Source organism: Myzus persicae, unplaced genomic scaffold (assembly GCF_001856785.1).
Source record: "Myzus persicae strain clone G006 unplaced genomic scaffold, MPER_G0061.0, whole genome shotgun sequence".
Classification (NCBI taxonomy): Eukaryota; Metazoa; Arthropoda; class Insecta; order Hemiptera; family Aphididae; genus Myzus; species Myzus persicae.
Genome location: NW_019103999.1, coordinates 126,569 through 141,046, shown reverse-complemented (window position 1 = coordinate 141,046; position 14,478 = coordinate 126,569). Strand labels below are relative to the sequence as shown.

The window sequence follows — 14,478 nt, the reverse complement described above, 5'->3', positions numbered from 1 at the left end:
CTGCATATAATTGCAATTAATACATTATTTTTATCTCAGTTTATCTAATGAGTGTTATAAGTTTATAACATTACTGGCATAATGGCGGTCCCAGTATAGGTTAGGTCACCCGGTAAACGAATACCCGATAAAATAATATCGTATATTTATATTATTATTATAATATTATAATAATACTAAATTTACCTTAAATAATTATATTAATGTAAATCGTATATGTATTTATTTATATTATTATACGTGCAGGTCATCCGTTTTCCTATAATATTAATATTGTATTTTTTAAATAAAAACTTATTTGTTTATTAATCATATAAATGATTTAGATAAATAATATCATAATTATACGAGTAAATTTATTATATTATAGTAAATACATAGGTAATGAAATATAATGTATTAATGTATGTTTATCTAACAGGAACATAGTTTTTTGATTTGATCGAACGTTCATGTGTTTAATAATTAACAATATGCCCACCGATATGATAGTACAATATAATATATATATATATATATATATATACAAACGATGTCGTCTGCACACTTTTCCAAAAAGAGACAATGACGACTCTGAAAATGTTTTCATATCTTATCTTTATGCGGACGAATAAAAAATATGTTTGCGTATAAGTAGTTTTTTTCTGTACAAATGAAAACGTTAAAAAATCTTTCAACAGTTTGAACGTTTTCGTATTATATGTATGTGCACTGCTGCTGCTGTAGTTGAATGGATTCTTACATATTATTTTGAAGGGACTTTTATGCGAATAACGATCCACTGTGCTGAACCACTTTAACAACTTTTTTCTTTTTAATTATTCTCGAGTTTCAGATTTTACAAGCGTGTAATAATACTTAGAAGCGATACTTGTACTTATACATACAACATACCTACATATATTTTCATAATTTTAAAATGTGTCAAGTCGACGGCACACAAAGGCTGTTTTCAACACACGACCAGTGCTATATTATATATATTTAAAAAAATATAAATGTTTAAAAGCACTCAAAAAAAAAAAAAAACTCACACGAAAAAAATGACGTTTATAAATAAAAAATGTACAACTCTGACAGCTGAAGATTGGCGAATATTGAATATTATATTTCGAGGAATATAAAATGTGTACGGGAATGTGAGTGCACGCGGTGAGTGCAAATTAAATGTGGACAGTCCATCGTTGACGAATGAATACGCCCCCCGAAAAAGATTATTATTAGCTTTTATTCGACGCGCAGAGAAAATAAGCAGAATAGTATTAAATAATAATATTATCGTCGTCGTCCGCACGAAAATGTAGTAGTACGATAGTCAACAATTTTCTTCATGGTCAAAATAGCGTTCAAATGCGGCGATTTGTATTGTACATGTATTATTATACACTTGTATAATACAATTCAATATTTCATTATTTTCATTATCAAGGCCAATAAAAACACAGCCAACATAATAGACGAAAGCTTCGAGGAATCGGAAATTATTTACAGCTCTGTGCGCGGGGCAAATTAATTTGCTTCCCGACCCTTATTCTTCGTCGGCCCACGAAAAAATCGTAGGTATATTCATTTAACTAAAAATAAATATCGCAGGTTGTATAGCAGCTGGTCGTATAATATAATATCGACAATAAAATAATGAACTGTGGAGGGTAACAATATAGTCACTGTGTAGGTGTTTGTGTATAATATTATTTTGGTAGGTACGTAATCAATTTCGTCCAGTAATAAAACACACGTGCACCTTATATCTAAAAATATTTTATTATTTTTGTCATGTCAGAACGAACCAAGATACTTTTCAACACGCCGGTCGTCTTACCGTCAAAGTTTTGACACTTAGACAAACTTTATAAAGATACTTATTACTTATATTACTTATGTATTAGGTGATGAAACTTTTAAAACCGAATTACGGGACATCAAATATTGAAATAGATAAATGCGAGTACATTTTTAAAACGAGTTGAAAAAAAAATATTGTGATTTAGGTAGTAATAATTATAAAAGCAAAACTATATAACGATTGATAAGAGAAGGTTAAACTAATAAATTGTGTTTGTCAAATTGGCTTTTGTTTTAGATATAATATTATTCTAATTTATTAACAGCCTTACCGAATTAAATACTTTGAATGTAATTCTCAGTATATAACCATTATACGTAATCCAATAAAATATACATGTGTCTTAAAATGTTAAACAGATAGTTTTGTGTGTACCCATTAGTTTATACCAATAATTATTATTCTGGTAATTTGTATTTTATTTAATATTTTATGATATTAGATAATAAGAATAATGACATGGATAATTATGATTTGTGACTTACCACTTACGAGTTAGGACTTGAAATTAATGTCTCAATTGACAATGAATAAATGTTAAATGTTTAATTCACTGTTCGTAGAACTGTCTGAAATTAAGATTCTACGTAATTTTTTTTTTGTGGTGCCTTCGAATGATACATAATAATATAATACTCATAAGTACCTATATTTCTTCGAAACTATCTACAGAAGTTATAGTTAATAGATATTACTACAGACAGTTTTCCCTATTCGAATTATTTAGGTACTCATTTGTTAAATATAATAATATCACGATTCTAACCGTAATGATACACAAAATACCATGTAATAGGAACAGAAACGGATACAGTCGTTATAAAAAATACCATATAGATATAATGTGTTTTTTTACATTGTCCAAATAACCATATTAACTCAAACAAAACAAGTGTTTCATTTAATTAAAAAAAAATAATCTATTAAAATGATTTATGACTTTTGGTTTCATCACTATCGACAATATTTACCATTAGAAATCAATTTAAGAACAAAATGGTTATATATATATATACTATATTATAATGATTTCTTGTAGCTTTATACGGGTATTTTATTATAATTTAAGATAGATACCTACATTGATATTATTTTAAGTGTCTATTCACCGTGTATGTCTGTTTAGTCTACGCGTCATACTGCACTGAAATATTAATGGGTTTTTAATCGTTTATTTAAAAGTTCACAATGACACGTTGTAACCTCGATAGGTACATAAAAGTGTACTGTTACAATTCTCGAAACACAGGCTTACGCGTACGTTATTGGTAGACAATAAACCGCTGCAGGGAAATTGAAATTAATGCATCTCTTTAACAATTTACAACAAAAAAGAAGGGTGGTTCTCGTTTGAAGAAACAAAAAAGTTTGTTTCACCTACGCGCTCCTTAATAATTGCATAAATATTCATAACGATCTGAAAATATGGTCCTTAAGTATATATATAGTTTTTTAAGATGCAAAACATCATAGTTTGTTTGAAATATTCATTATAAAACGGAAAAATGGAGGTCGGGCAGCGAACACGCAGGTCGCCTGGTAAACAGAGTCGCAATTATACAATTTATTGAAGCAGCTCGGAACCTCGAACCAAATCGAAATTTCCGTCGTGGGCGAAAAATTTCGCAAATACAGGTAAGTATATACGTAATACAAAAGCAACAATGGATGCTTTGGAGAATAAAATAACAAATAGAGGATGCACTTTTCGGCCTTCACACGATAACCTACGTGTAGCCTATATACTACCTATAGTATTTATGTCTTATACACAATATTGCCGCAGTTGTATACAAAGGTTGGGTATATTTTTTACCACGAATGATGTAAAAGCACAATGTCCAAAGGGAAAGCCCTCGTTTCTGGCATCATGTAGTATACATAATTTATAATAATATATAGAAGGGTCACGACGTCACGGAAAACCGGCCCACCACGAGTGACTCCACAATAGGACGTGCAGCAGCGTACGACCTGTGGTACGCTGCTTCAAAACGAGTTGTTATCGAGAAACGCGATCGACCACCGAAAACGAAAAAAATAACCTAAACAATATCACAGACATCGTCGTATTATTATTATAAGAGAATGACCATAGGACCATAATGTAGGATATCATGTAAATTTTACACGGATTATACGTCGTGTAAAGTTCCCCGTCGAGGGTCACGAACTCGGTCGGACGACGCGTAGAAGACTGTTGTTATATAGATACCTGCGCGTCGTGTTTACCCTCTTGAAATGACCCACTTTTTTTTTTTAATACAAATAAATTCGAGATGAAGGAAGTCTGCACATCGTGTCGTAGACTGAAGAGGAATGAAAGCAGATGTATAGACAAATGGTAGCATGAACGCGTACGCGTATAGAATACCGTAGAACTACAGCTATATATTATACATATATATATCATCGACACACTGAAATGGACACAGTTCAAATATTGTTATCCGAAAAAAAAACATTATTCTTTAATTGGTACGGCGTAGTACAAGGTAATCCATTTAAGTGTCAACACTCGTGGTTGAGTTTTGACTTTATTTGATGTCGTGTACAACGGCATTTTGAAAATAATAGATTTGTTCTAGCAAAAATGTTGATTTGTAACGACGTAAAATTATGAAGAAAAAAAATGTCAATGACCAAATTTTATCGAAAAATATTTTCATAAGTCAAAACTTTTCCAAATAAATATAGTGTAGACGTAGAGAGTACGACACTTAAATGGATCACCTTGTATTATAGTCATTAATCTTGTTGGAAAACAACAGAGAACACATTTTAATTGCAATAATCTCTACTTTATACATATATTGAGTATTATGTCAACCCCATTTGTACGAAACCTAATCACATTTCGTACAATAATACGCTGTCGAGACTTCGAGAGTCGAGACACACGACCTTATCCCGGTCGTCGAACGCGTAATGGAAATTATATATCTTACTAGTTGTAAAACAAGGTACCTACCTACCTAACTGTAATCTCGCTGCAGAATAGGTTGTACCTATATTCTTTGGTACACGTATATAAGAGGTACAAAATGGGTTGATGAATTAAAATGTACCACTGCAGCCAGTACGGCTGGCACCACCCGGAATAGGTACCCCTGCCTTCGTGTACACATATAATATTGTGTGGGCAAAACGCATTCGTGTTTAAAGAAAAAGAAAATATTATTGTCTTAGAAACAGTAATATAAATGGGGAAAAAATTTGAAATATGTTCGTAAGTAATTAAATAATTTAAGTCTTATAAATATAGGTAATAATAGTATATTGCGTATGAAGTTTTTGTAGTATAATATTGCAAGCTTTCATTTTGAACACGAGCTTAATCGTAAATAAAGTTTGATAAATTATGTCAAAGACAAATAGCAGGTTTAATTAAAAACATACAAAATTAGTAATTACAATTAGTATTACGAGTTCATATTTAATGTACACACAACACATTCTATACTATGAAATTAATGTATCGATATACATATAGGTAATTATAAAGCGTTTGCGTGTATACACGACGAATAGTCGGGAAAAAAATTATGCAAAAACATAGTTTCACTCGTGAGCAGTAATCTTTTGAAATATATAATGCGAATATATATATATAATGTAGGCATTATAGGTACTAAGCGTTTTCGCTGAAATTTGTTTCTCGCTTTTAAATTATCAACGTTTTTAATTCGGTTATTGTGAAGATATTATAAAATAAGAAGAAAAAATCAGTAGCAATATATTATAATAATCGATTGAGCGATTTGTAAACACAAATATACATTAGTACATTAAATGGTCGACAAACCGATAACCGCATTAAGTGTTTGGGAAAGTGTATTTCAACTGTGTACGGCTTCTGTGAAATACGCGTAGGCATATACAATGTAATGCAATTTTATACACAAAGAGCTGCACATTATAGCAGTATTTTAGGTCGTGATTAAGGTCTCGAAGATCGGACGCGATTCGAGAGCAACAACGATAATAACATTATTCATTATTATAACTGGTAGGTGGTATTCACCCACTGCCCACAAACTGACAATTTGAAAACATAATATAATGACAATGTCATAAAATATTTACTAGTTTCAAACGACATATTATACAACTCAACATAACCTAAACCAAACAAAATAACGACGATCGTCGACAAGGTTTAAGTGCTAGATCATCCCCTATCGTGTAGAGGACGTCGCAGGAGAGGGAAAAATCATTGTGCAACATTATCCTTCTCTTACGTGCGCGAGTAAATCGCACGTGCGCACGAAGCGACGGCGGCAAAATACATATTTTAAGCTACTACGCAATACCGCGGAGCGCCGGAGCCTCAGATGGATAGGGGTGCAATCGGTAATTCGATTAAGGACGGCACGCCGAAGGGATGACCGTTTCCGAAATCCAAAAACCCTGCCTGCAAAAACCAAATAAAAAACACACGAGGTAGTATCCGTGAGCCAGGCAATTAATTTTATACTTAGCGTGTTTAATAATAATATTTTAATACCGATATCGTACTTACAGTGTCTTATTAGTATAGGTACCTAAAATAACGACGTATGGGCGAAGGAGCTCACGGAGTGAGGTGATTAATGTGGCCATTGCCCGTCCACCCCACAAAAAAAAGGGATTTTGTTAACTACGGGCATGTTATTTAATATTTAATATAGCATGCGTAATATTGTTTTGCGGCTTATAATTTTTAGTTTACCTATAAAATAATTATTGAATAAAAGAGTGTCGATTATGCGGTGGAATGACTTATAATTCAAATACAATGAGATACGTATTGTCTCTTGTAGTATACTAAAATATTATGTAATAACAAGGGAGGTACTAATATTTGGCAATTGGATTTGAGTGTCGCCCAGAGTGGAATTTTATTTTCCGGGCGCTCTCGGACTCGACCTGACAGTAAAAAACACGTTCCGCCTCTGCAGATTTACATATAAGCTACGTAAAGGTGCAAATACGGAAGGTGACCGTTTTCCAGGACCAGGACGAGCTTATATAGGAGACGGTTATTACCTGCGCGGACGACGACGGCGGCTGCAGTGTCGTCTGTCGGCAAATCGCTGCGACAATTGCGGCGGCAGACAGTGTAACGGCGTCGGAGGTAGCTGACCACGTTAAGTCGACTCGCTGTCGGTGGAGACTCGACGAGGAAACGACGACGGCGCGACAGGAAACGGAAAAACGTTCGGCACGGATACGTGCGTGTGGACAATAAAGCGGACCGCAGCGGTGTGCGCGCGTCTGGTACGGCCAACAGCTGACGAATGAACACAAAACAACACGCGCGCCACAATGGGAAATCCTCTCCGAGCGACGGCGGCGTGTTGGATACTGCGCGCGGGGAGGCGAGGGGGGGGGAGCGCGACGCTACAGCACAGCGCGGCGCGGGCGTTCGGCTTGCGCTTGCGCAGTGCTATCGCCGTACGTACGTACACGGGTGTCGCGAAACGTAAACAACAACCGTCGCCGCCGCCGCCGCCGCCGTCGCCGTCGCCGTGAGAGGAGGATGACCTGCTGCTGCTGTTGCCGCTGGCCGCCGCCGCAGCTGAGCAGTGAGCACTCCACCGCCACCCCGCCGCCGCTCCACCGACGATCGATTGTGCGTGTGAGTGAGAACCACTTTCCCCTCACCACCCCTCCACCACCGCCAACCTATCGATTATGTTCCCCCTCTCGCGCGGTTACCGCCGGCCCAGTCGCATTATTGCGCCGTTCATAAACATACGGCACACGCGCGCAATCGTTATGGCTATTATTATTATTATTATTATTATTATTAAATCTGTGTCACGAATTTATTATTATGGTTATCGGGAAAAAAAAAAAATTATTCCGGCACACCCGCGCCACCAGTACCCCCCCCCCCTCCCCCCCATGACGAGTATAATCAATTAGGTACCTGCGAGGAGCTTGGCTTTGGTGTTGCAGGAGTCACCTACTTTCGATCAACGTACAAACTGTTGTTCTACATACGTACATATTATACAATATTATACACATACGCTCCTATTAGTTATAATATATAATATTATATTACAGTCTCTGTACATTTTGCGATTACCGCTAATTACCGTCTAAATATACCGCACAGTCCACGTGGCCCATACGGGTACGTTAAGCATTCGCTGGTACACCTATACTGACTATAGTAGTATAGTATACGTAAAATACAGTAAAAAACAAATACCTCTCCTTTTTAATGAAAACATAATATGTGTCCGAGATCTTCTGCGTATACCAGGCACCTGTAGGGGGGTTACCAAATGACGGTATGTGGACTAACTTTATGTCTAGATATCCGGCTCGCGAGAGACTTAATTTTTAAATCATTATTTTTGATGTTGAATTAAAATATGAGGTTTTTGGCGATTTTAATATAATATAATGTTTTGATTTCACATCGACTTTCTTTGGAAAAATATGTGCAAACTTCATATTTTGATGGCTTCTGAAATCTTCTGAACTTCCTAAGACCCCCGTTCAAAAATATTAATTGTTCATCTATATATCTTATTTGGCCGTTTGCGTTACAATATAGGAGATCCGAAGGCGTTCCAAATTTTCATTGGTGGTACTTGTGCCAGCTGCATAACATTATCTATAATATGTATATCGATCGTTGATAAACGATGATCCAACTGCAAGTCCTGCCTTTGCCAATCGGTGATAAACAATATAATTAAATATCTATACTCTAAAACGTGTGTGTCGTATAAAAAAAGCATAATATATTATTATTTTCTAATAAATGATTAATGTGGACATGTGGAGTAAGTACATTACACTATAATAGTAGGTATTATGATACATATTATGGATGATGGGTAGTGTCGTCATGAGCTGATGTTATAACGTTTTAATAATATGCAGTTGTCCGCTCCACTTCACACTAATTGTGCATGCGTTGGGAACTTGTGCCTATAATATCACAATAATAATATTATAGTACCCAATATATAGGTTCGATTATTGTCGTCGAGATCAAATTTCACGATGCCGCGTGCGCAAGTATTGAAAAAGACTCGCTCATTCGTCGTGATATATACATATAATATGTTATAAATTATAATATAAACCTACATAATATAGAAGGTCCCTACTCGACAGACTGCGGCGTAGGGTCACGTTTTCGTTGGTTTTTTTCCAAACGAAACAAAAACAAAAGCAGATAGGTAGGTACACCGTGCACTACATTATATTATTATGTATATTATAGTCGAATAACAACATTGTGTGTACATATATATATATAGACCTATAAGGCTATATAACCATATACTTTATGTACGTACATACTGCACGCACACATATTACAGTGTTATGTATATCCTAAGGCTATAAACAGTCACGTCGTCCCCCAGCAGTGTATATTATATTATAATGTGTATCTTTTTGTACATACACGACATGCATTGTATATGCATATTATGCACCTGAGCAGCTCGCTGCAGTCGTGATGAGTATTGTTGTAACGCTCATGTCTACAATGAGTTGAGTCCAAGTACGATGTACAATATGTATATTATATCGCACGCTATTGCGGTGACTCCATTTTCAACGAAATGGTTGTCATCGCGTAGTACCATCATAGTATAATAGTATAAAAATAAAAGTATTATACGAATACATAACTTGAGTATCCCTTCGAAATTTGGATTGATCATAAGTCATAACTAGTACTTATATTTAATTTTCTGCAAATTCATTACGTACGAATTATAATATTTTAATCGAGCAACGGGTATGTGTAATATACTAATATTATGCTCGATTTTCATTTTATTATTACAACCGAGCTGTTTTTAAGTTTTTTTCATTTCCAATTTTTAATCAAACAGCTCTATTTTTCAAATATAAAATATTTTTTTATTATATGCTCGTATTTTACTTACAATATTATTCTCACTATTAAAATGTATCAGGTATAATAATATACACTTGGAAATGTACGCAAATGCAATATAATATTATACGTTATAACAATTATTGTTATTTAACCCTGAATTATTTTGATCCTGCAGTTCGATAACAGCTTATTAATTTATGGGTCTTCGAAGAAAGTATACCCTCCAGTATGAATAATCGGGTCCATCTCTATGAGAGACCTGTGAATAATAAAAATCAGGTATGCGCGGGGAGGAGGTCTGAACATTTACAGAAGTCGAATGAATGCAAAGCTATACGATTTAAGGCTATAAATGAGGTAATCGTGCTTAAAATATCACCAAGAACAATTATTATGTTCACTGCAGTCTGCAGCGCTAATCAAAGACGAATTTAGTTGGAGAGAGGTCACGGCTCCTATATATAGGTGGCATTTTTTTAATATGGACATACTGCCATTCTCTAATCTTGTTGGAACTTTTTATTTTTATTAATCTTGTTATTATCTGCAGTCTTAATAATTACTATGCACTGATCATGTAACTATTGACTATTCTAACGCTAAAAGTAAAAACCACTGTGTCCTGACTCTTAGGTGTTGTGAACATTTTTATACTCATAATAAAATATCGGCACTCACGCTTAGAAAAATTCTACTTCGACATTTCAAAATCATTCTGAGGCTTAGCAACTGATTCGTAACCATGGGATTAACTATGACGAAAAATGTACACTTTTTGGTGCCAGAGTGTAACGCACCTTTTACTACTTTTACTAGTTTATCAAATAGAGGCAATAATAATAATTCATCTAATAGTCCTTATAAGTTATAATACATTAATTTTTATAATTTTTTAATTACTTATATATATACCATTTATTTAATGATTAATTTCGTGTCGATAGAGATTACACGTTATAGCTGCAGTCAGAGTAAAAAATTCATGGTTTGTGGGAATTTATAGTGCATATCAGATGATAGTGAAGCAAAAATTAAAAAAATTAAAAAATTGTTCATTAGTTCATTACTTACCTCAAAAGTCCAAGGGGCATGTTCATGAATACAAATATATAAATAAGCAATTAATGATTATTATTATTATATTACTTATTGCTTATAAATATCATATTGTATATTCGGTAGTTTAAAATGTAAATAAAGATGCAATTTAGAGGGCGGTTAAAAAAAACCCACTTTTCGTTTCAAAATTAAAATTTATTAAGTCCGAATTGCAGGCCAGGTGTAAAATATTCTGTCATTATTATTTATTTATTTTTAGACTTTATAATAACCCTTTTATAGTCTTATCTTATAGACTATTAAACATGGACGACCATGATGGGAATACCTACATAGCTGGATTTTCTTTCTATATTTCCCGTCCCGGAGACAGTGAAACATGTCGGTGTAGCGTCCCCTTACAACTATATAACAAAGAAGGTCTGGAACACACTCGTAGACCGTAGTTATATTATTATGCATTATACATTTATACGAGTACCTACATAATATATAAGAACGTTCGCCGGCATAATTTATAAAGGATCATTATATTATAATACAATTGCCACTTGTAGCCTTATTAGTTTTAATATTATTTACGTCTTACCATGACATTAGAACTGAAAAAAATAATTTAATGAACGCATGAGTTCAATGAACGTTATAATGAAAGTCATCAAAATTTTGCATGGCTCGTTGAAAAAATATGTCAATACATTGAAAATAAACTGCTAATCGATATAATTCAATACCGTTATATTGTATGGCAGTTGATACGACAGTTTTGCCGACCACAGTGATAAAATTAAAATTCCATTTTTGTGCATTTTCAACTATACCCGCAACAGAAACTGTTGTTTGTCAGGAAAATGTATTAGCAAGCAACAATCAGATATTTGATTTGATAAACACTTTTTTCTATAGGTTTATATTTATACAGCACCATATAAATGGTAAATGATATGATATTGTATCCATGTGTTTCTTATGTATGTGTATTAGTTTATGAACCTATATTGTGTACAATTATAAAATAATGAACAATTAAAAACGAATACACCAGACAAATTTTAATAAAATAATGTTGGGTCGAAGTTAGGGTAAATCTATGTACACATAGTAATTCACCAATCATGCTCACTCTCCTGAATGATAACTTTTTAAAATTGCAGTAAAACTCTTTAAACTATATAACGAATCGAAACTATTCAAAATATAGTCCTGAAGTATACCTATTCAAAAATTTCAAAATCAAAATGTTTATATGTCATACATCATTAAATAAAAAAGTGGGAGTGCGCATGCTTGATGATTTTGTTGGATTGCTGGAGCCGTGTTAAATAGTAACTACAGTACTCACTATTAATAACTCAAACAATAGAATAGATAAAATAGTTATGATTTGTATAATACTTCTTTCTTCTCATAATGTTTTAATTAATATCTTAATTATAATTATCATCTATATATATGTGGTACCTATAAATAAATATATGTATATATATAATAGTAATATGATCTATTGACCTCATAAGTTATAATAGGTAACACTAAGTCTTACCCATTACAGGTTACATAACACTTAATGTGACAACCCGCAGGTGCCATATTATAATCTAACTAGGTATCAGACGAAATCGAGACTTAACAATTGACTTGCTCAGTTGTTGAAACTGCAGTTCAGAGGTTTAAAACGCATATTGAAAGTATAAATTACATCAATTCGTTTGCAAATTAATAAACTGTGGTTCATTAATTTCTATGGTCTGGCTATTAACAACAGTTTTTTTAAATTAATTTTATTTTTCAAATGGCATTTGTTAACCTAAATCAAACTAATGAAAATCGTACGCATGCACAATGACGGAGATGACCAACCGATATATACAGCAATGTACTCTGTTGGCTGCAATTTGCCATTTGTAAATGATTTCCCCGCTAAAAAACTCAAACCTAAATAACAATGATACTGTGAAAACACAAAATAATAATATTCAACGTTCACAATCGTATTACATTAAAAGCCTGCAGGTAGGTGTTTATTGTGACGTATCGTGATACAATACCCTTCGTGGCTTCATTATTCATGTATCATTATATTTATTATAGAAATCGAAAATATTTAGTGATTTGAAAATGTCACATCATTAACATAAACTGATGTGTAACTGTGCAGGCACTCAAGTAACGAAAAAGTACATTATTATAATATTTATACTAAGTTCGATAATAGCCATAATATAGGTGTATTATAATAATATAATATATAATATATATAGGTAAATAAGTAAATTCACTCGTTTACATATCATTATTTAGTTAAAAACTACTCACCATCACTTGGTATAAATTATTCATATTATTGTGTATTAATAAATAGTTTTTTGAACTTAATAGTTTTATGTAGGTGCCTACTAAGTACGATTGTGTTTTTTTTTTTTTTGAATAGCACAATAAAATTTAATATATGAGTGTGAATGTGTAAAATGAATAAAATAGCATACCACGGAAATAATAATAATAACGGCCATAAAATATTCAATGCAGTTTCATTTTGTAACATCGTGCACGCTGTACGGTGACATTTTTGGTGTTTGGTATGTTGCCATTTCCCGAAAGAAGACATTATAACATTCTAGACATATAAAATGAAATAAATGTATGCACAATACTTAGATACCTACAATAATATTAAAATTTATATTTATTTTTTCGACAATAATATAAAAATATAACGGTAAAAATGAGATTAAAACAACGATTGACGTGATATTTTGTAATAATAATAAAACGTCATCTAACGGCTAATAATACTTAAATATATTATATAATATTATACTTGTACCATAACGATTTTCTAACGACTACCTATGTATTCTCTACTGCGTATATTGAATTGAATTAAAATAAGTATGTATAATATATACGAATACGATAAACAAAACAAACAACATATTATTATAATACCTGCGTATTAAATACATACTCAAATATGAATAATGATATGATTCGCTTACTAGTTGAAAATGTCCGTTCGTATTGTCATCCCAGCTATTGTGCGGTTTTCAAATTTTGTTTTAATTAGTTAAACTTGTATTATATTATCATAATAACTTTGAGATTTTTGAAAAAAAGTTTTAGGAGCACAGCTGCAAGATATTATAGGTGTCCTTAAGCGGAGTGATAGCCATTAACCTCCAGCAACCTTACGATACACTACCAAATTAAAGCGACACCAGGGTTCGTTTAACTGTATGTGTATAATTTGGAAAAAGTTCTCTTTCTCTTATAAATAAAAAACAGTATGTGATACTCTAAAACATATGCAAAATTACAGTACAACAACTAAATCAAATTTGTTGTTAATTGTGGTGGTAATATGTGAACATTTTTTTTTCTTACGTTTTTTTTAAAAACGCTAGAATTTACTGAGAAAATGAGTGTTTTCCGTTAGATAAAACCACCTTGTAACGCTAAATTAAAATAACATGCATTTTCGCATTAGTGAATATAATAATAATAATAATATTATAAATTATAATATAATTATGTGCATCAGCGTTGTTGCTCAAGTCGTGTTGCGTTTGGCCCGGCCACTAATAATGTGGTGCCAGGGTCATGTACCTGTAGTTGTTGTAGTCGTACTACAGTGAGCGTTACAGTGAGCATCCGAGAGAGTGACCTTGAAGGAGACGCACGCATACGAATTATATTATATTTTACAGTTGTT

The 14,478-nt window shown here is 32.9% G+C and overlaps 1 protein-coding gene and 1 long non-coding RNA gene across 2 annotated transcripts in view; both read right to left on the bottom strand.

Moving 5' to 3' along the window:
• The window catches only part of LOC111037429 (protein yippee-like 1), a 42,250-nt gene extending 35,267 nt beyond the window's left edge, over positions 1 to 6,983 (bottom strand). The window contains exon 1 of the mRNA XM_022319996.1: positions 6,875 to 6,983. The gene's annotated coding sequence lies outside the window, so the exon portion shown is untranslated. The remainder of the gene's footprint in view (positions 1 to 6,874) is intronic.
• A 5,461-nt stretch (positions 6,984 to 12,444) lies between these two features.
• LOC111037438 lies at positions 12,445 to 13,659 on the bottom strand. The gene is made up of 3 exons (XR_002604884.1): positions 13,594 to 13,659; positions 13,253 to 13,383; positions 12,445 to 12,701 (listed from the first exon to the last, which is right to left on the bottom strand). It is a non-coding gene; the product is annotated as an uncharacterized LOC111037438 (long non-coding RNA).
• Between the last annotated feature and the right edge of the window lie 819 nt (positions 13,660 to 14,478).